We start from the raw sequence: 26,860 nt of genomic DNA, 5'->3' as shown, positions 1-26,860 counted from the left end.
ATGGAATAAAATAGATACAATACAAAAGGGTTAGAGTTGGAGGATTACTCAACATTTGCACGAAATAATATATTCATCATTAACTTCATGTGTATTTAAGTAGTGTTTTACAGCACCTTTATTACACAATCAACATACACACAAACATTTTCATTGTGGTTTGATGCATTTGTTAATATGCTGAGTCGATGTACTACTGTACAGCGGCCCTGGTGTGACACGGTTGCGGTCACACGCTGTCGCTCTTGCTGTAGTGCACACTGTGGTGACGTCGAGACATAATGGGGGATTGTTCATGCGGATCAATGTTGGGAAGGATTTGGCCTTCGGGGTTCTCTTCATCTACCCATGAGGGCTGTCACTGATTAAATAGTTCCCATTTAAACAAAGTGACACGTTGTCATAGACAGAGCAAGCTGCCATGCATGTTTTTAGGTGTTCGTTGGAGTTGTTACGTTTCTCATTCACACTGTTTGCAGACCATGTGAGGCACTGAGATCGGGACTGTGAAGTAAGGGCTAAACAACGTACCTTAACGTTGGTCCGCGCAGTGTAAAACAGGCATCCAAAGGCATTGCATTTGTCAAATAAGGGCTGAATAAGGGCTTGAGCATTGCCAGTTTCAAAGCAAACCATTTCAATAATTGATATTGTCAAGGAAAGCAAAAATGCATTTTATCTTGTCTGTGACATATTAGTTATCTTAAGTAAGTGCTGTGCTCTGTTCTGTTTTCAGATACATCACTGTGCAAGTTGACCCAACAAGCTAGAGACAGCTTTTCCCTGTTGAATGGAATTCAAAGCATGTACTTCAGTGACCACAAAAATGCACATATATATGGGGACACATGCACATAAACACAAAAGAGACTTTCAGAGAAATACAGGCTGCAAGAATATTTACATGGATTCATCAGATGTCAACATGAAGAATGAGTTTACTTTGTAAACTTCAAAAATAAATGTACTGAAGTTTCTGGCGGGAGCAAGATTCAAGACCATCGATAAGCTCTACGAAGCATAAGACATCAGGATGGTAAAGGTTGGTTCAGAGAGGAGGTGGAAGCCGGTCACATAGAGACCATAGCTTTTCTGTCTATATGCTCTGGTTTACAAATTTCACTGTGTTTGAGAATCCAACGTGCTGCATGAGTAACACCCGGACTGGGGCTTTAGGTCACATGTTGTTTTCTGTTGTGTTTCTGTCACTCACCTTTCCCTCTCGTTTCAGACACCTCCTCCCTGTGTGTCACCGCCCTGTGATTGCAAGCCCCACCCTTATTGTTTTCACCTGTGTCTCGTTCTGATGTGTATTTACTTTGTGCCAACAGCCTGCTCTTTGCCAGTGTAGCAGTATGGAAATAGGATTGTCCTGCTACAGTTAACTGCACCTGCCAACCACTAGGGCGGCAGTAGTATATAAAGGCTGCCCCCCTTCTCGCGCCCCACTGATGCATCATTTCCGGGTCAGGTGTCTGTCTGCGCAGAGTAGCGACAGAGTGCTCCGTGCTCCTTTTTGCTCTTGGGTCCTCTCAACCGGTGGTAAGTGTTCTCCCTCTCCGTGTTAGACCGAACAATATTCTGTAGCTAATGTTAGTGTGTTCACAGGTAGATGTCTTCCTGCCGTGTGGGTCTTTCTCTCCCTCCCTCTCCCTGTGCAGGTTTGACCTGGGAAACAGGTACATGACTTTAAAACTAGCTCACAAAAAGCTTTGACATGTAGCTTGGCAATGCTAACTTTATGTTCATTGACAGGGAATGCTCATCAGCTGGCTGAAATCCGTCCAATCAGTTGATTGGGGCCACTGCTGCTTTGCCTGCAACTTTGCCTGCTGCTTTGGCTGCTTTGACTGCTGCTTGGTCTTCTGCTACATGTAACCTTGTCGGTAACTGTCTGCACTGTTAAATGCTGTTAACTGCACAGTTTGGTCTCCGCCGCGACGTACCTAGCATGTCTATTGCCGGCACCAGACTTGGACCTGTGTAGTTCTTTGATTCTAGCTGACTGAGTAGTTAATCCTTTAGTTTGTATTTCTTTTGGTTTGTTTCCCTTATTTTCTTTTGGTTTGGGTTACGTGAATTGTTTGATTAGGACGATTTTTATGTGAATTATTTTCTTCTGTTTTGTGTTGTACACTTTTGGTTTAGTTTTCTTGTAACCTTCTTTTTTTGGTTATCCTTCCTAGCGGCTGTAGGCTGATGGTGGTGTGGGTGGTGGTGGTCTTCCTCATGTGTCGTGTCCCATTGGATGTTTGTGCTATCACTGGGTGAACTCTGGTTTGTTTTCTCTAAGTTTGTTTTATTAATTTTCCTTCCCCTTCACCGGCGCTTCTCACCATTAGGCCTTAGCGATTATTTTTCTTTTCTTGTTTTGTGATGAATGTTAGATTTTATAATAATGTATATTTATTGAATAAAAATGCTTTTGTAAACTGGGAACCACGAGCCGTTGCCTACTGAGTGGAACGAACCTGTGTGCTTTAAAAGGTCTTGGGCCTATCCCAAGTGGCGTTGTCGGCAGGATAAGAAACCATTATGCCACACCAGTTTGTCTCTTTGTTCCCAATGAGCTTACCAGCGATTCCCCTGAGTGTGCCTTCCCGTGTTTTGACCCTTTTCCATCCCTCCGTCAACCTTTGCCTGCCGATTTGGATGGATCCACCTTCTCTGTCTGACTACCTGTGTACCGAACCCCTGCCTGAAGTAAAGACTATTTTTGCCTCTGACTACTACGCCTTGAGTCTGCTTTTGAGTCTAAACCCTTGTGGCCCCAGCGGCGTAACAGCATGTTTCAATTTAAAGTCACATATTTAGATAAACCCCTTAGTTAGCCCTTAGAAAAACATTCAGTTCTACTGCGTGTGAGGAAGAGCCAATCAAGAATCTTTGCTGTTTTGCTTAAATTTCATTGAATACAAATATGGAGGAGAAGTTGATAATCGTATTGCAGGGCTCCTGTATGCAGAGCTTTGTACAGAAAAATTACTGTAGTGTTTGTGTTCGATGACAATAATAGTTAAATCTGCAGGTGAAACCTGCAAGAAACTTTCCATTGGTGCAACTCATTGTTAATTTCTTCAAGCACAAGGATGTATATGCATGCAAGTATGCTGGACAGTCTACAGTGAAAAATCCCATTAGCGTTGGAGAAAGAGCATGGCAGGTAGTCGTAATACATTAGAGGATTTAGCAAATCACTCAGCCTGTATCGTCTACAGCCAGCCACGTCTTTGGGGGAGAGGAAATTGATAACTCTCACCTCGACCTTGTAGGGTGGCTCAATATTCATTCTCTATATGGAAATGCTGCCCTCACAGCACGTTAGGGCTGACTGGAGGGATTCATTACATATAAACACAACATATTAAGATATCTATAGTTTTAAATTGTGCATTTGTCCATATTATTTACAGGTTTTCTTTTCTTTCTTTTTTTTTTCAAAAGGCTGATGTCGGAGTACATGAACGGCATGACAAACAATACCAGATCGCACAATTAGAAGGAATAATGTGGCAAAGGGACCTAAAATGGCTTGCCAACAAGGAAGAATCATTCCCCTAGGTAGCAAGGCCGAGGCCGGGGAGGGATTTCATCCTACTTGCATCATACAACGATTACTGTGTCGGAATCAGAATCAGAAATCTACATATCTAGTTATCTTAACAAATGATATGTTACACAAATTTAGAGACTCGCCTGGAAATGGGGCAACCTTTCTCTTTCACCCGATCCCCTCTCACCCCATCTCTTGCACTCTGGTCCGGGAAAACAAAGTGAATAATTCATAGACCATACAGAGCAGTATGTGTGCACGTGTCGGAAACATCAGCCGGAGCTTGAACTGTTTTTTCCACAGGGCTCTACCTGAGGGCATTGCCAAACACAACTGAACCCCACGGCCGGCCATGAAGCGAGCCCATAGATGCATCCCTGTCGGACGCCCATGATGAGAAAAAAAAAAAAGGATCCTAGAGCGGAGGTTAGAGGGGCAGAAAGATAAAGAAAGGCAAGTCAACTGAGGTAGCGTGAAGCAGAGAGGTTCGGGGAGGATGTGGCAGTCAACGGGCCAAGCAGATAAATAGAGAAAGGGAGCATGGAAAAAAAGGGCGCGAGGCAGAGTTATGACAAAAAAGGGAAGGTGGGAGAGCCTGCAAGAGGGAGGGAGAGCATTACATACAGTCAGCTTTGACAGCTTTTTAGCCTAGGCATTCTAAATTCATGCATAGTGTGTGATTATTATGTAATCAAAAGAGTGGAATGTAATGGGAAAATGATATGTAACCCTTTTAAATGCTTCATTTGTATAACCAGTTTATTAATTGCAAATGCTTAGATGACAAAGGCCCTGACATAAGAACTGATGTCTCCCACTTGGATTAGATGTTTCCAGCGTCATAGCTGTAGAGATTGAACAAAGTGTTTGTTATGTCTATGACCACCTTTGTTTTAGCATGTTGGGAGAGCAAGGACACGGTCAAAGAACTGACGTGTCTTACATGGATAAGATGTTCCCAGTACCCTGGCTGTAGATACTCAACAAGATGGTCAACGGTTTCTGTTGACGCCACCGATATCTAAACTTAGGTATAACAACTGCCTCGATGTGTTGGGGGGAGAAGGAGGTTCTTGACAGTCTACTGACCACGTAGCTGTTGTGACCCTCTTTCCCTTGCAAGACAATAAACGGAGAAAAGACATACTTGACTCAGAGCCTTTGTTTTTTACTTAACGATTGTCTGTGCAAAATCTTCCACCACACCAGCCATAGCCTGTGGCCTGGAGTAAATGTGATAACTGTTCACAGACCCCATCAGAGTTTACTTCACGCTCCTCTACACCTGGTAAAGCAAATGTCACGGCCACTCACAAAACCACAAAGTCACCAGGGGCCACACTTACTCACACGCACACACACACTTTATCCCTACGTTCCTGTAAATTTTCATTTATTCTATCTTTTATTCCCGATCTACCTCCAACCTTTTCATTTGAATACAGTAATGCATTTGTAAGGCCGAGATGCATGTAAAGAAAAGTGCCGACTGCGGCTTTAATCATCTGCCATTGTCTGCGAAAACAGATAAATATGGGTTGATCAATATACATTTTTCCAGAACTCAAGTTCAGGGAGTGGGAGAAAGTGATATTGCTGAGAGGTGAATGGAGACTGATGTATTGAGTTTAATCCCCAACCCCCCTCGCTCTCTTTCTCTTTCACTCTTTATTCGTGCTTGGTGGAGTAGCCAAAATGATAAAGAAAGATTCCCATCTATAACATATCTTATTTCCAAGAAAAAATGTTAAATATGTGAAAAAAAGTTTCACAGAAAGCTTTTGGTGGCAGTAACTGTTGGGGGAGAATTTGTTGAGGTGCATATTGTGAGAGTCTCAAGAACTCGTATGTGACCTTTCTTGGGAAACTCGTGAGCTGACCTAGTCTACGATGAAATCCATATGTGGCTTGGACAGACCATATCATGTTCTTCTATTTACCTTTCTCCTCTGTTTTCCTGTCTGTCAAAATGATTGATTTGGTCCCACTAAGAGGGTCGCGGAGGTTCCCAAAAGAACCTCTGGTTACCATTCCTCGAACCTTCAGAGATGTATAAAGCTCCTGGTTCCCCATAGAAACTTTGTCAGATCTTCCTGCTCCTTTTGGGGGAAGGAACATCTGTCCCTTTTCAGCTGAATTGTAGTCATTTGACTTCTGTCTGTGCTTACGACTTGTGCTGATGATTTCTGTATTCTTTATCTTTTTTCTATATTCTAGTTAGTAATAAATACTTAATCACAAAGCAAGCTCAAGATACTTTTGATTTCTCACATGGGCTAAATCCACAAATTTCCACCACAAACTTGGCGACGAGGATGGGATGGACGCGTGATCTGGACTCTGACGGACGGACAGGAGGCCATATAGTATAGGTGATTCCTCCCTGAGGGTGAGAAGCTGCCGTCCCGACGAGACCTGGATTGCCGATCCATCCAGTTCAAGAAAAAGAAACGAAGAACACGCGGTGAGAGATTAAAATTATTTTAAGGCAGACAGAGTCATGACAAAATGGTTTTAGGCCTATCTCACAACGAGTGTGTTGTAGACAGACGTGTTTGGGTCACCTGTAGTATTTTCTCGAGTTGCATATCCTGTGTCTCCTGAAAATTCACAGGCCAACTTTGGATAAATACAGTCGACTGAGTGGCCAGAGAAAGCAACGGTCACTGACTTGCCTTAGTTATGCATGTGGTATTTCTTTGTTTGTATGCACCTTTATAGGCGCGTACACTCCTTGTGTACAGATACAGATAACTAAATGAGTAGTGTTCAGAGTAAAGGGGAGACGGGTGAAAACCATGAGACTAATATCCTGCCACCATTGTGTAAATTTATGTCAGAGCGTTATCCTGGCAGTTTGAATCAAATACAAAAATGGGTTGAATTGGGGTTCCCTCCAAAGGGGAGTTTGAGTGAGAATCAATTGGAACAGTTGGATTTGCAACTGAGGGAAAATGAGAAGAACGATGCAGCTCAGCATGCAGGCCTGTCGGGAAGAAAGCAGAAAAAGAATGTGGTATGTAAGGCAGATTGGGAAGCTTTCAAGATGTGGAAGTATGAGTCGGAGAGAAGGGAGAGACAGAGGTTGGTAGCATTTAATTCATTTAAGACCAAAGATCCTACAAAAAGTTCTGAAACGTGTACCCCTTCTAACCCCAAAACACTTTATCCTTGTTTTTATGAGTTCCTGAGGAGATTGGTGGACATGGATCTGGACTCCCCCCCCTCCCCTCACTGCTCCTCCAGCCTTCATGAGCCCACAGTCTCCTCAGCAGGAAGCAGCACAGGCAAACCTTCCTCGGCTTGACAACAGCCCACCAGAAGGGAAGCCAGATTCAACCTCCAACACCAGCCAGACGACGTTTTCACCTACTGTGACCCGCTCGCAGGCTCAACAAAGGCGGGCCTTGCTCAGAGAAGGAAAAAAAGGCGTTGTTTGATCATGCAGCTTCTTTTCCTGTGGAGGGGGCGCAAGGGCCGATGCTGGTTCTCAGACCCTGGTCAGATACCAATGTGACCAAGGCAATGAGAGATCCTGATTGTGAGCATGGCACAGATGTGGACATTAGAAGTGCTGTAGATGCTCTCATTGTGTTGGAAAATAACAATTTCCTCTGAGACTGAACCTCCCCACCGTCACCTCTATGACACAAGGGCCACAAGAAACATGCAGCTCCTTCCTGACACGCCTGATGACAGCTTTTGACATCCGCAGTGGCCTTAAGCCACCTGATCCAATGGGGCACAGCCCCTGATGCCATATGAAGTCCATCTGAAAGAACATTTTATAAGCAGAATGAGACCTGGACTTAAACGGATGGTGAAAAGATCATGTGTAACCTGGAAAACGTGTGCTCTGGCAGACATCCTTCAGCACGCTGAACACGCTGAAGATGAGTTACACAAGAAAGAGGACAAACTAAAAGGTTTAGAAAAGGCTCAGTAAGCAATGTTTACGTGCTTGCTGTGCCAACAATTTGCCCAAGGCCAACGTGGAAGAGGAAGAGGTTATGGAAGAGATCGTGGCAGAGGCAGATCAGATCGGTCTTACGGGAATTATGATCCAAACGTGTGTTACAATTGTGGACAACAAGGACATTGGCGAGCAGAGTGTCCTGAGCACATGAGGATGAGACACATCACACGTCTGACTGAGGGAGGCAGAGGGAGGGGCGGACCCCAGAGACGGATCACCCTACCACGATGAGAAAGTAACGCACCCTACACAAGCTCATAAACAAAACAAATAGCTAACACAACTGCACACACACACACACACACACACACACATCTTAGATTACAGGTAACTAACTAATTTTTATATTTAGAAATTCCCATAATTGACATTGATGATTTCTTGCCATCCGGTAACACTTGTAGTTGACTCAAGAGCATTTGGCATTGTGTTTGAGCTCAACATCAGATGGCACACAAAAAAAAAAGAAAGAAGACTAAATTGTTTTAGATGTTTAACTACAGTCCAAAAACCCTCCTGTATGTATATGGATGAAAACTACTAGCATACCTTGATGCATTAATTACTCATGACCGTGTACAAATTGCGCATACACACACGGTAGAAGATTACATGCATGAACAGTCATTACATTGCACATCCCATGTAAGCACAGGGCGAGATAGAAGGTGTCGCCGAAGATGTGGAAGTATGGCATGACTAAAAGTTGGAGAAAGAGAGATTATGGTTGAAGTATGTGTATTGGTCAGAGGAGGCTGCTGCTGTCTCTGTTTCTCTCTCTCCTTCCCAAAGGAAAAAAAAGGTGTTCCTTGATTCTACTCCACATTTCATTGGCTAAACCATCTTACAGGGAATGACAGGATCTTGGTCCATGGTTGCAACAGTGTCTCGGCCTAAAGTTCATTCCGGGTGCAGAGGATCCTCATGAAGAGTATAGCGCTAGTGGTAATGTAGATCGCACTACGTAGATCACTCGAGTAGTGTACACAGAACAGTAGAGCTCGTTGAGGAATACACACAACACGCAGACTTGTATAGCCACCCAAACAAAAAGACATAAGCTGGTTTTGTTTTTCCCTATATCGGGCGCAGTTATAAATGGATAGGATGTCCAGTGGGTTACCACAGAAGTCAGGTGTATTCCACAGAAGCGCTTAGGAACATCTACATAATTTATAACTTCCTGCAGGGTCGGCCCATCTAAATTATGTGGCTGATGTGATGATTTGCAGCCCATCAAAGGAGGCTTGTAAAATTGACACAATTTGGCTACTTAAACATTTGGCAGAGAACAGACATAAGGCTTGCCTCAAAAAAAACTTAAATTTTCTCTAGAACAAGTGACTTATCTGGGACATGTGATCACAGCTGAGGGCAAAATCCCTCTCTCCCAAACGTATTGGGGCAATTCAATTGGTACCAAAACCAATTACAACCCCCCCCCCCCCCCCCCCCTCGAATGATGAGTTATTTAGGGATGATTTCATACTGTAGACAGTGGATCCCAAATTATTCAGAAAGAGAGGCACCTCTCTCGTTCATGGCCTACGGTAAAGGCCTCAGCGCGCATGACAAACTGACTTTGACTACTGAAGCTGAAAAAGCTTTTCAGGACTTAAAGACTTCCTTATCACAGGCTCCGACTTTGGGCCTGCTGAGACCTGACTTACCGTAGACTCAGTTCATAGACCAGAAGGACTGTTACATGACATCAGTTTGTGTCATCTTCATGGAGGAAAAGTTTGGCCTGTTGCCTACTTCTCCTCAAAACTTGACCTCTGTTTGCGAGCAGTGGCAGCAGCAGAGAGAGACATTTTAGCATCATGTGACATCGTGGGATTCTGTGATGTCACACTTATGGTCCTACATGCTGTCTCCCATATCTTATATGCCCAGAAGATTTCTCACCTCTCTGCTCAGAAATGGTTCAGGTATCATACGACATTGTTAGAACTACCTAACGTAATTGTCAAACGATGCGATGTCCTTAACACAGCTACACTTCTTCTAACTGCAGATGATGGAGAGCCTCATGATTGTGTCGAAGTCTTGCAGCAGACATGCATACCAAGGCTTGATCTGTTGGACACAGCTCTTCCCAATGCAGATCTTGAGCTGTTTGAGGACGGCTCCACTTCTCGCTCACCCGAAATAGGCAGGAATCTGGACAGGGCCAGACAGTGGGCCTTGCTTGCCACATGCCCTCTTCCACATTTATGCTAAGTTGTCTCACGAAAGAGATCACGTGGGCAAAGGGAGGATGTGCACTGCTATAAATGAGCATGCTGATATATTGTGCTAACCTCTCCCCCTCACTGTCAGCACTGCACAGGCAGGTAAAAGCGGCGCTTCCATCCCCGGCTACTGCAGTCCAGCACCACCTGAAACCAGGAGACTGGGTCCTCATTAAGGATCACCGGAGAAAGCACTGGAAGCAGAGACGCTACACAGGGCCCTTCCAAGTACTCCTGACCACGGAGACGGCAGTTTAGGTGGAAGGGAAAGCAACGTGGGTCCAAGGCAGCCACGGAGAACAACGATAAAAGACAGATCTCCAGCGCCAAAGAACACTTAGGAAGCATGGTTGGAGCCTGAGAATGAACATGTGCATATCACTGACGCTGGCCACATTTGTGCTGATTCCCGTCACAATCAATGAACTACAACCTCCTTATGTGAACATCACGGATTCCAGCCTTCTCCACCTCTCCAATAGAGAATTTCCGGAAGGGAAAATAACTTTCCACTGTCCAGCAAAACAATGCGACGAGACAGAGTGTTTGCTCTACACAATCGAACATGATGCATGGGTTAAAATAGAAAGTCACGTAGTTGAAGTTGTGTGTGTTCCCGGGGTAAGAAGAAATAGAGTATGTACTGTGTGGGTGCACGGAACATTTGATTTAGCAGATCCACCATTCTGGTGCAGTAAACCACGATCGGGTCAGGAGATACCAGCCTACACTGGCTCCAGCAACTGGAGGGAGGCATGCAAAAGAACTTACCAGCCTGTCAGTGAGACACAGCCTAAAACAGTACCACCTGAAATTATTTACGAAGCCAGTAAACCACAGGCCATGACCTCCCGCAGGCCAGAACAGCCCCCCACTAAAGCAACTTGGAGGCAAAGGTTGATTTCTTTCAAATGTCAAAAGGGGGGTGTGGGAAGGAGGGTTGTAAAGCTTACATGTTACGGCTGGGCACGCCGCACTTAGGTCACTGGTCAGTCCTGAACTCAGAGGACTTTAGGACAAACGACACTTGCACAGTGACTCTAAGTCGTAAATATGACACAAGTTGGGAACACCCGTTCTGGTGCGCTCAACTTGCAGACTGTACGGCGGAGCCAGCCCACTTCACTCGGCTAGATTGGCAGTATGCGTGCAAAGTAAGCCTATAGTTAAGAGAACTTCCAACCCGTACACCACGAGCATGACAATATTGCGTTGACTATTATGATTGATTTTGCTAACAAAAGGAATGTCTAATTGTTGGATATGTCAGCATATGCCCATTTCATCTAGAGCACCTATGCTGGTTCCTGTTCCATTCGCAGAAGCCGACTCAGATGTCATGGGGTGGCCTGAGCTATCTCATCGATTTGTGAGTTGTAAGAATACGTGTTCAAGAATTGGAGCCTGGTCGGGGTTATCAAAAATTCAGCCGAACGACTTCTCTTGTTCTGGGAAATGTATTTGTCAGATCACAGGTCAAGTATCAGCGCTGCGTTTGCAAAGACAGGAGCAGTTCAGGCAGCACACAGACCGGAAGAACAACTAACTAACATCAGCAAGAACATCATGTTTTATAACCCTTGAAAGACAGAGAAGGAAAGATTTCTATTGACCCTAAACTGGCGTAGAGGAGAACCTTCCACCTCCCGCATCTAAAGATCTGGTCACATCCAATGTCCAGACTGCTGACTTAACGTAAACATCAGCGAACAGAGTGTGTATGTTGAATAGTGTTGGCGTGTCTCTAAACGCCCCTTTGGCTGGTAAATCTACTAGTTGACCCGCAGACCTTGCATTCCTCAGCCAGGACAGAAACTGACTCCCCATCTTGTCAGACTCATGTCTGCCTGCTCGGCACATCCTGCTTCCCCCCTTACCTAACTCTTAAATCAAGACTAGACAGCAAACCCCCAACTAAGCCCATGAAAATAACTTTTGATTATCAATTCCCCCTTTTTACATAATTCATTATGTAAGTAAACCAAAAAAAATCAAAAGAAACCACTAATCTAAACGCTAAAAATTAGTGAATAAGGGTGAATGCAGCGGTCATGGAAATCCCTAAACAGTACAAAAAATCAACACCAGATCCAAACCGAGGATAATAGACACAGAATACATCCTAGCCTAAAAATATCACACCATCTACGTGTATGCATCCACTATATATGATGTGTGCAACAGTTAGTAGATCACGCGGACAGGAATGTTGAACTTAAAAGGATTTCTTCTTCAGGTCCCTCGAAGTCGGTTCTTACCATACCTATCTCCTCTCCAATCTCCTCCGGCCCTAACAATTGGATGCTTTCATGTAACATCCACATTTAGCATCCACAAAGGGCAAAAACCACTATTGCGATTACTAAGGTCAGAAAAACTGACAGGAAGAAGCCCTTCCATTGTCCAAAGTATTTACCAAACCAATTACCGACGGTGCCGTCTATACCAGAGTGTTCAGCTAATTCAATAGACATGGCTCTTAGTCTGTGTAATGCTCTAGTAAGGGATCCATCTGGGGCGGTGTTATTGGGGATAAAAGTGCAGCACGCTTGGCCAAACATCGCACACACTCCTCCTTTTTCAGCTAATAACATATCCAAAGCCATTCAGTTCTGGTAAGTCATCAATGAGGTGGCCGATAGTTGGCTGTGCACCCCTTCCAGAGCATCTCTCGTCATATTAGTGAGCCGCTGGATATTGAAATGTACATAATTTAGTCGATCCACATGTTTGTTTAAAGTTATAAAAGGGAACAATGATTCCCATCCGGCCGCTATCTGATCCGTTAACTTGTATTGATCAGGTACCCTTCTCGGCACCCCAATAGCATCGAAATAAACAGGGGATCCTTCTGTTAGGCTAAATTCTCTTTTACTGCGACTGAATGAATTAGGATCAGTCCAACTGAATCTGGCTACTTTCCGTAGTACCCAGTCATCCACCTCCACTGGTGCACACTCTCCTTCTTCTTCTCCAGAAAGGATCTCTGTGACCTGTTGAGAGATACTCATCACAGTATTATTCAACATTCTCATGTAGTCAGATATTTCCACATGTTCGTACTGCAATGGGCTGACAGTGGTAGGCAAAGTGGTTGTTAACGGACAAGGCATCTTTCTTCCCGTTAATACCTCATGGGGGCTTATCCCTAACTTAGAGTTAGGACATGATCTTATCCCATACATCACTATTGGCAGGGCTGCCACCCACGTCAGCTTCGTTTCAGCACAGATTTTAGCCAACCTTCCTTTATGGTTCTGTTAGCTCTCTCAACTAGCCCTTGAGACTGAGGATGATAAACTGCCCCAAATTTATGTTTGATCCCAAACGTTTTCTCTATTTCTTGTAGTTCAGCGTTCGAGAAGTGGGAACCATTATCCGATCGTATGACTTCTGGAATTCCAAATCTGGGTATTAGTTCTCTGGTCAACCATTTTACTACGTCTGCTGCTCTTTCTGATTTTGTGGGGATCGCCTCCACCCACCTAGAAAAAGGATCAACGCATACCAACAAATACCTCTTGCCCTCAACTCGATTCTTCATTCCCATGTCTGTGAAGTCAATTACCACCTCTTTCCATGGTGCCATAGGGGCACAAGTCCAGCCTTCAACGCCACCTTCGGGTTGTGTTTACAACAGATCTCACATGTTTGGACATAATATTTAGCTATGTCGGTCAGGAACGGATGCCACCATTGTTGGGAGATTAACGTTATGATACGTCCACTGGCACCATGTCCACGACTATGGGCCTCCTGGCACAACATATTCAACAACACCGCCGGGGCCACTACCTTCCCCTCATGGCTTCTCCACAAACCTTCACTGCTTTTGCTGGCTCCCTTGTTCAGCCAGGCTTGCTTCTCTGTAGGTGCAGCTTGTTCTTGCAACTTCACGACATGTTGTAAGTCTAGCTTAGCACTTTCTGGATCCTCCGCTTTTTCCATCATTTGGTTTCTTGGCGTGTATCCTGCTGTGCACTTAGCCGCCTGGTCTGCAGCATTATTACCTCTAGCTACCTCTGAGGCTTCTGTCTGATGTCCCTTGCATTTCATTACTGCTACTTGCTTTGGTTTCTTTAGTGCATGGTATAAATCGAGCAGTGGCTGCAGGTGTTTGACAGGAGTCCTATTGCTAGTTACAAATCCTTTTCTCCTCCAGTGGCATAAATCAATGTGGACTGCTTGTAGAGTGTAGGCAGATTCAGAATAGATATTCACTCCTTTGCCTTCAGCTGCTTTGCATGCATCCGTTTGGTGGCAATAAATGCAGCCTCTGCCTCCCGGGTCCACACCAAAGTCTTCGAGTAGTTTTTATAGCCTGCACCCAATATCAACGCCCTCAAGGGGGCCACCTGCACTGAGAAATCAGGTATAAAATTCTTGCTCCATGTTACAAGTCCTAAGAATTTCATTATTTCTCTAATCGTCGTGGGCCGAGGATGTTGCAAAATGGACGACTTTTGTGTTTCAGTCATAGCTTGCCCTGATGGTGACACAATTCTCCCCAGAAAAGTCACCTTCTGTCTCCCAATCTGCAATTTTGATTTAGACACTTTGAAGCTGTTTTTCTGTAACCGCTGCAGAACCGTTCTGTTAGCGGACATAATCGTTTCTGAGCTAGTCCCTGCTAGCAGGATGTCGTCCACATATTGTAGTAAAACAACTCCTTCTGGTAGTTCCAACTCGGCCAAAATGGTCTTCAGAACATGGTTAAAAATTGATGGTGAGTCCACATAACCCTGGTAACCTCGTATATGTATATTGGCGCCCCTTATACATAAACGCAAACATTTGTCTCGAGCTCATAGCTAGAGGGATACAGAAAAAAGCATTCGCCAGGTGAATGCAGGTGAACCATCTTTTATCAGGGCCTATTGCATTTAACATTGTATGTAAGGAGGATTTGGGGTGTCATAGTGAGTTGGTACTACAACTTTGTTGACGAGCCTCAAATCATGCACCATTCTATAGTCAGGCTTTCCGGGTTTAGGGACCGGGTTAATCTGGGTATTCCAGTGGAACCCCGTCCTCTCCAATACACCTGCCTGCAGCAACCCTTCAATTGTTTTTTCTATCCCTGCTGTTTGTTCCTCCCTTAAGGGGTACCGAGGACGGTAAATTGGGACCGTTCCGGTATTTAATTCAATTACCACTGGGGCCATTGGAATCAATCCCACATCAGCTCCCCCTTTTGTCCAAAATGTATCAGGAAAATCATCTAGCATGAGCTGTGTGTTGTCATGGTCAGTCTTTTCCCTACCATGTGTGCGGCTTAGCAGGGGTTTTCTGGTATAAGTTTTACTTCTGAGGTATGTGCAATACGGTACATGTCATTAGCCTGAGAGTAATGTAAGTTAACATTTTGAGTGGGCACCCAGCCCGTGGCATCAACCCCCGCTTTAACCATCGGCCCCATGTTCTTAGCTTCTCCTCCGCTTTGGATGAGCAAGGTGATGTGAGGAGCAGAGGTCTCTTGTAGCGCATATAGAACTTGTAACTCAGAGGTTAGTTCCACCGCAGCTGCCACACCTTGTTTCCCCACATAGATCTCTCAGACCTTAACAGCAGGATGTCCATGGACCTCGCTTTCAAACTCAAGTCCACTCCACAGGGTGTCATAGTTCTCATCAGGAGACAGCGAATAGTTCATCGTGCAATGAGGAGGATCCGCAGGTGGTTCAGTCGGGTGTAATAGGTTGAACCATGGGCCACAACGGTGGACAGTCTCATGCAGAACAGTTCGATCATAGTCCTCCACTCTCCTCCACCAGACCTCTGCTTCGTCATTCAGCGTCTGTTGAACTTCAGCTTGCAGCAACTGGTGGCCATAAGAGTGGGGTGTGGCACATCGTTGCTGTGTCCCATCCGGGAATGTTACAGTGATACATCCCTTCGTCATTTGCATAATGATATTTTGGGAACACAAAATGTCTCTTCCCACCAGGTTAATCGGGCAGGCAGTGGAAACCAAAAAGGATTGGTCAAAACAGAGCGATTTCCATTTACACGGGACTCGAATAGAAAGTGGCCACTCCTCTGATTGACCCGAAAATTCGATAACTGGCACAGTATTCCTTGATTGTGGCAGTGGCGTGTTTATTGTGGAATACCTAGCACCTGAGTCCAGCATACATCTGTAATCTCTTCCGTTGATTGTCAGAGTCACCATGGGCTCTGGAAACAGGTTACCGTCAGCCGTCGGATCTGGGCACCCCTATGGCATTTGCTGATGACCTGGGGCCTGATGCCGCAGGCTATTACCCTGTTTAAGTGTATGTGGTGCTTGTGGTGGATAGATATCGTAAGGGTATTGAGCTGGGTTGGACTGAGGCCTCTGACCCTGAGGTGGATGGGGGCATGCGTCGGACCAATGTCCAAGCTGCCCACAGCTGAAACAAGTATTCTGTCGTTGTCTAAACTGCCCTCCATTGTTTGGAACTCGGCCACGATTTACCCCTACCCACTGTCTTTTCGGTTGCCTGAAGCCACCGTACAGTGGGGCCCCCATCATGTGTTGTGGTTGCGGGGCATAAGGTTGGGGATAGTAAGCCTGTGGAGGAGTGTACGCGGCCTGTTGTGGCTGCTGGCAGGCTGGCGCACGTGGAAAGGGAGGGGGGTCTGGATAAGGGCCATATTGAGGTGGCCCTTCCCCCTGAGATGGCGCTGTTGTTTGGGTCATCTGTTTGGCTTCACTCTTGCCCTGGTTCACCTTCTCTCTGCTTTCCTTCAGCTGTGTTTTTGCCAATTGTAACGGAATATTGTTTAATTCACCCTTTTCCTTTTCATATTTTTCTTTGCTCCGGTCTACGTAGTGTTTAATCTGTGAGGACCAAGCATCAAAATTCATGTCAGACAACCCCACTATTCCTCTTAGTTGGGTCTTCATTGTCTCCGAGACAGATGACTCTATGGCGCCGCGAAAAAGAAGCTCGGTTCTGTGATCATCCATGACACCTTCCCCTAACTTGTTGTCCCATAATTCTCTGACTCTCCTTAAATAACTATTTCCACCCTCACTGTTGTGTGGGGGAACATAAGTGAGTTCTGTGGTAGCCACCTTCACAGGATATTGAAGTCTGAGCTTTGGCCAGAGCACTGACACCCAATTTGCCAGAGGCTCCCCGTCATGGAGGTCAGAGGTCCCGGCTTCCCCCTCTAACTTCTGGAGGTCAGCTAGTAAGGCACACGCGACAAAAATTCTTCTAAGATCGCCCAAACCGGGAACACTACCCGCACACTGAGCAAGGAACCCACGAATCCACGCTGCATCACCCTTCTCTATTTTAGGTAATGCGAGCTTCATCATGCTTAGGTCTGACAATGTGAGTGGCGCATATGTTGTTTTTTCACTTCCGTCTCTACAAATAGCCATTAACAGTGGTAGTTGATGAGAGGCCGGAGCATCCCGTTTGACTTAGGTTTCAAATCATTACATTGATGCACATTCACTCTGGCTGCATTCCACTGATAATATCGGTTCCTATTACCTCTTAACCCCCTTGTCTCATGGCGCTCCATCGGAGTAGATGACTGTGGTTTTTGTGACTCTAGCTCTGCTCCATGCTCCTGGAATTCCTCGTCCCAATCATCTGCAGGGCCAGGCTCATCTTCCTCTGACTCAACCTGCCTCCCCCGCTCATCCTGTCCACGCCGGGTGATTGATTGCCGCTCTGCCTGGGCTATGACTTCTAACAAAGTTTCTTCTCCTGCAACTCTTCCTCCCCCTACATTAAATGAGGTCATAGGTCTGTGCTCGGGTTGCCGCTTCTTTACGACTGTCGAGTGACCCTGTGGTGTGTTAGGATTACTCCAATCGACAGGCTCCGGCTGGGGCCTGTCCTCCAAATATTGTACCGTCTCTGAGAGAAAAGCAGGGGCCTGTCGAGTAGGGAGGAGGCGCACTAGATTTACAACCGGTCTCTTGCACTTTTTCTTCTCTTGCTGGTTTGCGGCAACTGCATTGCCGTCTTACTCACGAATATCGCATTTATTTCTCCCAGAAATGTTCTACAGTCCACTAAGAACTCATCTGCCTTTTCTGCACTTTTCTTCTCTTTTCCACAAAAGCTCCCTTTAACGGCAAGGAGCGCATGCGCTTGGTCTTTAACTCTTCTCGCCATCCTAAGATGGTCCTGCAGCTGCTCACCTGTTGGTTGAGAATCTGTCTCTCTTCCAAACATTCCTCTTTCCTGCATCTGTGCAACCCACTTCACATATGTTTTTGTTACACATTTCCTTTTTCTAGGATTTTATCCATATGTCTCTTATAGGTCTTAAATAGGGCGAAACCCAGAGTGCCTTCTTTACACCTCTCCCATATCGTTATGGTTTTCTCCATTTTCATCACAGGTTATTTATTTATTCACACGTGGTTTTTGAACACAAGAGAAAGGACTCAATGCCCAATACTGTGAACCCAATCAAGAACCTTCTACTGTATTAGAGGAATACAGCAATCGATTGTTGAGGCTTATCACACCAGTTCACTCGTATTGTTTTATTTCTCTCGTGTTTACACCACCATCATTTAACTATGATTTTCCCTTTTACCCTTTAATACATATCCCCACAGATGTGTAATCCGGTCAAACACTTTTCACTGTCGGATTCTCAGTCCTTTTTCAAGTCCTGATACGCCCAGCTTCCAGGTTCGGTAAAAAACCAGGAGTTACACCAACCACCCACACATTTCCAAGTATGAAAAACAACAAATCTTTCCCTGTGTCCTTATTTCTTCATCTAATATTCTAACCTGCCAGTCCACGAATCACACAAGTAGGACTGCAGGACCAGAGGTATCTACGTACCACACAGATTGTAACTTGGATTTCTACAGACTAGGATTAACATGAATTTACCTAAATCCCTGCTCTATTCTAAACTGCCAGGTCACGACATGCATACGTGGGACCCCAGTCACCAGAGGTATTGTAAGAATACGTGTTCAAGATTTGGAGCCTGGTCGGGGTTATCAAAAATTCAGCCGAATGACTTCTCTCGTTCTGGAAAATTTATTTGTCAGATCACAGGTCAAGTATCAGCGCTGCGTTTGCAAAGGCAGGAGCAGTTCAGGCAGCACACAGGCCGGAAGAACAACTAACTAACATCAGCAAGAACATCATGTTTTATAACCCTTGAAAGACAGAGAAGGAAAGATTTCTATTGACCCTAAACTGGCGTAGAGGAGAACCTTCCACCTCCCGCATCTAAAGATCTGGTCACATCCAATGTCCAGACTCCTGACTTAACGTAAACATCAGCGAACAGAGTGTGTATGTTGAATAGTGTTGGCGTGTCTCTAAACGCCCCTTTGGCTGGTAAATCTACTAGTTGACCCGCAGACCTTGCATTCCTCAGCCAGGACAGAAACTGACTCCCCATCTTGTCAGACTCATGTCTGCCTGCTCGGCACATCCTGCTTCCCCCCTTACCTAACTCTTAAATCAAGACTAGACAGCAAACCCCCAACTAAGCCCATGAAAATAACTTTTGATTATCAATTCCCCCTTTTTACATAATTCATTATGTCAGTAAACCAAAAAAAATCAAAAGAAACCACTAATCTAAACGCTAAAAATTAGTGAATACGGGTGAATGCAGCAGTCATGGAAATCCCTAAACAGTACAAAAAATCAACACCAGATCCAAACCGAGGATAATAGACACAGAATACATCCTAGCCTAAAAATATCAGACTCATGTCAGGCCTGCTCGGCACATCCTGCTTCCCCCCTTACTTAACTCTTAAATCAAGACAAGACAGCAAACCCCCAACTAAGCCCATGAAAATAACTTTTGATTATCAGTATCTACGTACCACACGGATTGTAACTTGGATTTCTACAGACTAAGAGTCGACCTCAGGGAACTCAAGTGAGCCCCGTCGTTCCTTTTTAAACTCTTTATATATTTACCTAAGTCTCTAAACCTAAACACCTACACTATTCTAAACTGCCAGTCCACTGCATGCAAACGTGGGACTGCAGTTACCAGAGGTATCTACGTACCACACGGATTGTAACTTAGATTTCTACAAACTAAGAGTAACTATACTTTTACCTAAATCCCTAAACCTATGGACACTTATTCACTTTCCCTAACGTTGAATTCAGTGTGAGTATGTGCTTATACTTTACATGTGATCAACAGGAAATTTTCAAATTTAGTTTTAAATTTAGTGGTCTTATAAGACCTTATTCAGTCAATGGACAGAGACGAATTCTGCAGTTGACAACAAATCTTTTTAGAAGTATCCAATCACAGACATTTTATTCATTTAGAACAAAAGGTTGTCTGTTCACCTGATTCTGTTTTGGGCCCTTGTTGTCAATGCTGAACCACGCCGCCGGTCCTTTCAGCTCGGTCCGGAAAACGGGCGTCCCCGTCTTTCTTTGTCCAGGTCAGCCAATCACGTCGGGGTTACCAAATTGTAAGAATACGTGTTCAAGAATTGGAGCCTGGTCGGGGTTATCAAAAATTCAGCCGAACGACTTCTCTCGTTCTAGGAAATGTACTTGTCAGATCACAGGTCAAGTATCAGCGCTGCGTTTGCAAAGGCAGGAGCAGTTCAGGCAGCACACAGGCCGGAAGAACAACTAACTAACATCAGCAAGAACATCATGTTTTATAACCCTTGAAAGACAGAGAAGGAAAGATTTCTATTGGCCCTAAACTGGCGTAGAGGAGGACCTTCCACCTCCCGCATCTAAAGATCCGGTCACATCCAATGTCCAGACTCCTGACTTAACGTAAACATCAGCGAACAGAGTGTGTATGTTGGATAGTGTTGGTGTGTCTCTAAACGTCCCTTTGGCTGGTAAATCTGCTAGTTGACCCGCAGACCTTGCATTCCTCGGCCAGGACAGAAACTGACTCCCCATCTTGTCAGACTCATGTCTGCCTGCTCGGCACATCCTGCTTCCCCCCTTACCTAACTCTTAAATCAAGACAAGACAGCAAACCCCCCGACCAGACCTCCGAGTAGATATTGTACCAAACCAGCACCTCCCATTCCGGTCCATCCCTTAACCAATGTCAGCCGCTGTGTTAACTTCTCTGGATGGATTTCATCTAGGTACGAGTGACTGTAGTAATGATATTATCAGCTTTACCACTGAATCCAAAGATCTCGCTTTACCGGAACAGGTTTATTTAGTTTGTGGCAACATCGCTTATAGCTGTGTTCTAGTCATAGGGAACCTTCATAAAAAGTCAGATACTGGGAAATGCTATTCAGCATACCTTGTACCCCTAATTAGACAGACTCCAAGGAACTTGCTCCGTTCCATGTACGTCATAAACGTGCCATTTCACTAGGTTCAAGGATTTTGAGCACACCAATACCATCGTATGGCACCTACAGGAGCCAGGAGGAAATAATGGCACTCTCAACAGCACTAGAAAGACACATGAATAAGACTTCAATAGCACAAAATGCAAAAGGAAGTAAATGACATCAAACACATGTTATTACAAAATAGAAGGGCTCTGGACCTTGTTTTGGCCTCGCAAGGCGGGGTATGCAAGGTAATTAACAGTGAATGTTGCACTTACATCTCTGTTGCAACATCGCAGTTTATGATGTGGTGGCAGACACAGAGCAAGGCATTAAGGAATCGCTCGAAATCCACAGCTGGAATCCTTTTGGGGAAATACAGGCACGGGTTAGATCATGGGGAACTTCTTTCTTCTAGGAACTGCTATGGGAACTAGGGGGCATCATTTTGTCTTTAACCCTAATTGTAACTGTTTTAAAGCTCTTTGTAAGGAAGGTTGTCAGTATTTATATATCAGTTGAACACACAAGTATTACCATGCAGCATCCTGTTCAGAAATGGACTCCACCATATCCGGATAGCCTTGACAGGGACAACGAATGTGAATATTGTGTGTAACTGGACGATATTTTATGTGTTGGTGGTTTAAGTAAATATTCTCATGTACTTTGAGTTAATGATGTATGTTCTACGATGTTTTATGTTTAATTTTTCATTCTTGATTTTGAATTGATTGTTGTAACGTTTTCCTGATTTCTTAGTTGTCAAAGAATGACAAAAAGAGAGGGATGTCGGGGGAGAATTTGTTGAGGTGCATATTGTGAGAGTCTCAAGAACTCGTATGTGACCTTTCTTGGGAAACTCGTGACCTGACCTAGTCTACGATGAAATCCATATGTGGCTTGGACAGACCATATCATGTTCTTCTATTTACCTTTCTCCTCTGTTTTCCTGTCTGTCAAAATGATCGACTTGCTCCCACTAAGAGAGAGTCGCGGAGGTTTCCAAAACAACATCTGGTTACCATTCCTCGAACCTTCAGAGATGTATAAAAGCTCCTGGTCCCCCATAGAAACTTGGTCAGATCTTCCTGCTCCTTTTGGGGGAAGGACCTTTCTATCCCTTTTCAGCTGAATTGTAGTCATTTGACTTCTGTCTGTGCTTACGGCTTGTGCTGATGATTTCTGTATTCTTTATCACTTTTCTATATCCTCGTTAGTAATAAATACTTAATCACAACGCAAGCTCAAGATACTTTTGATTTCTCACATGGACTAAATCCACAAATTTCCACCACAGTAACAGTTTTAAAAGATAAATAAACTACTTTGAGTCCAGTTGTGGCAATAACACTTGTGTATATAATTGTATGTTCCAATATCTAAAAGTAAAGTAAAAGTAAAATCTATTGAGGGAGGCCCACTTTAAATTACAAGCATCTACAAATGCAAATCTTGACCGTGTGTCAGTTTGTACATGCGCTCAGGTAGCGTTTCAATGGCCACACACACAGATATACACAGCCAGCTCACACAGATTAGCTGCTCAGTGTAAACAAAACACCGCCTGACCCATTCAGAGCCCGGGGCCACATGCAGAGACCCCACACGGAAAATTAGCCTTGCGCTAAAATCTTTTTGGAATCAATATTGTACAGTAGCTGCATCACATCCCAAAACCAGCGGACGACCGCCTCCTTTTTCTCCCTCCTTCATATACACAGCCAACGTGCATGAAAGCAACAGTGACACTCGAGGTGATCGCACCCGTATACCTTTTACGGGTTAAAATATCAAATATTTGTTTTGATTTGGTCGGCAGGGTGGAAATCCGGCAGGAAGAGCTCCTTTACGACAGCTTTTTAATCTGTCACCTCTGCAGACAGGACTGGAAATATGACAGACTGGCAGAAAGAAATATGTTCATAGGACATTTCTCCTGTATTGCAAGGAGATCATTTGAGGACATGGATTATGCTACACGCTGTCAGAAAAACGTTGTTCTGAGCCATGATGTGACTTTGGTTTACGGTACCACATTATTTGACAAACAACACCAGAGATACCAAATCCAACAAAATGCAAAAAACTAAGCAGAAAATACACAATTCTCTCTCATCTCTATGACCAAAAGATAGTTGTGGCTGTACAGTTTCTGTTGATCTTTGTGTTTCCAGATTTTCTCCCGGAGTGACAGTTGGCTCTTTGATGCAAGATGCCTATAAATAATCAATTGGGCTCCCCAGTGAGAAGTTCCATAAGGCTCCAGGCAATTAGGACCTGGTTGTCCTGCCTTAACTCTTTACAAACCACCAGAACTGGCAGACTGTGGATGCAAGGCAGGTCAAAGATTTGCCAGGCTTATAACTGTCTAATGTATGTTTCACTGGGTGGGGAATCAGGATTTGTGCCTTTTCAGCATATAAAGTGCCAAGATGCTTAATGCAGTGTTATTCTTGTCTCATCACCAGGTGTACCGATTGGTCGTGTACAATCAGTGTTTTGTCAATCCTCAGTGAAATCAAATTGCCCACGTAGACTGGCATTTATGCATTCTCCAATCAAACATCTGACCTATTTATCCCCATAAAAACAACGTTTTGAAGTGTTTGCTGAAAAACACCTGCTATAAATATCACTAATTATGGTCAAGCCAAAAGAACAACTATCCAAGTCCTGCAGAGGTTTGCGGGACTGCTAAACAATGAGGGTCATAAAAGCCTTTCTTATCTTATGGTCAAAATAAGTTTTTAGGAAAGCTTAATCTAAGCGACACGTGTTTCTAATTTTAACATCAGAAATGTCCGCGTGTCTGCCTGCCTGACCTCTTCACATATCTTTGAAACTGCTCATCCGATCTTCTTCACACTCGGTGGGTTTAGCCGGGGGGGCTGTGGATGTGCAATGTCAAAGTTGAGTGTCAATCCTGAGTGCCAAGCAATAAACCCATTCCAAATGTTCACACGCACCGGGCTGACACTGCAACCCTAACCTACAGATTAAGACAAGACCACTTTTGCTTTAAGCCATATCCCAATAACACCACCTACAGAGTATATTCTTTTCACAGTACACGTAACAATTTATCGTCATGCAGACAACTCTTAAAACGGAAGGGATTGTTTAATACGGCGTCCTCCAGAAGCAGAGATGTGGAAAGTGGCCCAGAGTCTTAAAAGCAGCAGACAGTCTTATGTTCATTCTTCTCGTGGATCGTTGTAAAACCATTGTGTCTTACCCACTCAAATATGAAAAGGCACAGAAGTTCAGCGTCAATACGATCAGAGCACATGGATTCTCTGCCCAGCAATGATTTTAACGGAGAGAAACAGGGCAGAAAGAAGTGGTTTCAATAATCACAGATGTACCCTGTTCACAGAAAATGCTCTTATTAGAGGATACGAGAAATATGTTGTTGACATTGACTGGAGGCAACGCTGCAACAATACTTTATTTAGAAATGTTGAAAAGCTTTCTATTGTGTGATTTATTCCTAAATGCATCCTGTAGTGGCTAAAGTACCCTTCTTACGTTCGGCAGTTGCTTCTTCAGTTCTTCATTCATTTAACCACTCCAAAACGGAAAGAACGAGTCTACGCGTGTTTAATGTGTTGAACAACGGTAGAAAACAGTGTGTTCGCTCCGTTCGCTTTACTGCAAGATCTGAACAGTGAACAATTACACAGCGTTTTCTCGCTTCATCAAAGCACGGGTGCCTTACGTCATAAGTCAGTGCGCTCACTCGCGTCACTCCTATGTATCAAGCCAAGCATGTACACTAAACGTGTATTAACTAACATGCAAGTTATGGGTGCAGTTATGTAATCATAGAGTAATTATACTTATGATATAATAAATCATCATTAAACAAGAGTCAAAATAATATCAATCTAAATCTAAATTACGACATGGAAAATGGCACTAACACATCCCTTATTTTACTTGAGGAACATATATCTCTAGATCTATGTAGTTATTATTCATAATTCATTACAACATTTTAATCTGATACTAAATATTGTTCAGATAATTGAACCTTTTTTTTTTTCTTTAACAGGTAGTCAGCTGTTGACTAGATTTGGACGTTGATATAACCTATTGATACATGGGAATAAATTAAAGTGGGATACAATCTTAATGAGACAATTTAAAAGGACTTAAGTCTCTTGCTTTGAATTGTTTTTTTGACACTTATTTGCCACGACAACAATGCGGAATATGGCCTGGCATACTGCCTCTATACAGTAATAAATATTTCACGCTGTTTACTCATTGCTACCTTTAAACCCAAAAGCAGTCTCTCTTTGTGTGTGCTTTTATGCCCGCACATGCATGCAATATTGGTAAAGGAAATCCAATGGAGTTATATAAGGGAAAATTATTCCCCTTTAATTAAAAAAGAGAAAACTCCCTCCTAATTTATTTGCACACGTGGGAAGTGAAGGTAAGCAGTCATTCATTAGCACATACAAATCAACCCATATGACCGCTTTCAACCAGAGATAGAAAGCAGGTTGAGGGGCAAAGAAGCCATCTATCCCTGAGCTTTCACTATCGATCTGTATGTGTCCTCCGTGAGGGAACCATGCTGTATCTGGGTCACAATCCACTGCAAAGACAGTATGAAACTACTCTCTGATTTAGGGTGTGATTCATCGAAACATCACTCAAAAAATCTGAAACCAGTGTGTGTTTGTGTATGCGTGTGGCCTTAGGCGTGTGCTTTGGAGTGTGTGTGTTTGTGTGTGTGTGTGTGTGTGTGTGTGTGTGTCTGGTTGTGTAAATATGCTAAAAGGGAATGGTCAATGGAAAGACAATTGATAAATTAATCCATTTTCATCCAAGATAGATCATGTTGCTAAGCTCCTGTCCAAGCTCTGGTAGAAACAGCATCATGTATGAAGCATAGAGTGGCTCCTGGTGGATATAAATGCACAAACTTAAAATGAAGTAAAACAATCAATAATCCAAAAATAATCATTTCAGCAATGTCATTTTTCACAAAGTCTGCATAAACATTACACGGTCCTCGTTTTCACTCTGAACACGACTCTCCTTCCGCCCCCCACCTCTCTCTTTTCTTTCGCTCATCCCCTTCCCATCTGTTGTTGATGTGTCGTGACGGTCTGCCACGTGCAGTAATTACAGTACAGCAGTGGGAGCTGCGCGGTAGAGAGAGAAGCGGCGGGTTAGACGTGACCGCACGGGTGCAAAAAATGCATTTCAGAACTATAGGCTTCTGCATTCCATTGATAGAAACAAGAGCACTGTGAGACACGTAGGTAATCCAGACTCACAACATGCCCACTTTGTCTAAAACGCTGGGATCTCTCACACACTCACAAACATGTTAATGTACTGCCTATTACCAAAGCAATGACAGCACTCGCACTGGGCTGGGAGCAGTGAAGAGTTTATGATGTGGGGAATAATAGCTGCAGTTAATGATCAAATGCACCTTTGAGACAATGTTGTCAGAGTCAAAGGGTGAACACTTAATAACACGAGAATAAGTACAAGCAAGCTCACGGTGGTGCGGAATGAGTTACAACACAACGCACATTCACTTGCACAGTTACTAGACAAATCCGACAATTAACATGTCACTTATGACACCAAGAGGAATTGTACTTTTAAATTTTGTGGCTGGGTTTCTACCACAAATATTGTTAGTGGTTGTTGATAGAATGGGGGGAATTGCAGCACTGAGAGTTTAAAAAAAGTTATTACCGAAGATACTTTTGGGCATCAGTTCCAAATGAAGTTATGTTATCAACTGCTGCTGGTAGCAAGTGTCTGATTAAGTTATATGTTAAAAA

At 44.0% G+C, this 26,860-nt stretch overlaps 1 long non-coding RNA gene across 1 annotated transcript in view; it reads left to right on the top strand.

Moving 5' to 3' along the window:
- The window catches only part of LOC144391119 (uncharacterized), an 84,180-nt gene extending 61,902 nt beyond the window's left edge, over nt 1-22,278 (top strand). Inside the window, exon 2 of the long non-coding RNA XR_013455003.1 lies at nt 20,841-22,278. This is a non-coding gene — a long non-coding RNA (uncharacterized LOC144391119). The remainder of the gene's footprint in view (nt 1-20,840) is intronic.
- The last annotated feature ends 4,582 nt before the right edge of the window (nt 22,279-26,860 follow it).

Source organism: Gasterosteus aculeatus, chromosome Y (genome assembly GCF_964276395.1).
Source record: "Gasterosteus aculeatus chromosome Y, fGasAcu3.hap1.1, whole genome shotgun sequence".
NCBI classification, from domain to species: Eukaryota; Metazoa; Chordata; class Actinopteri; order Perciformes; family Gasterosteidae; genus Gasterosteus; species Gasterosteus aculeatus.
This window is presented reverse-complemented; position numbering and strand designations above follow the sequence as displayed.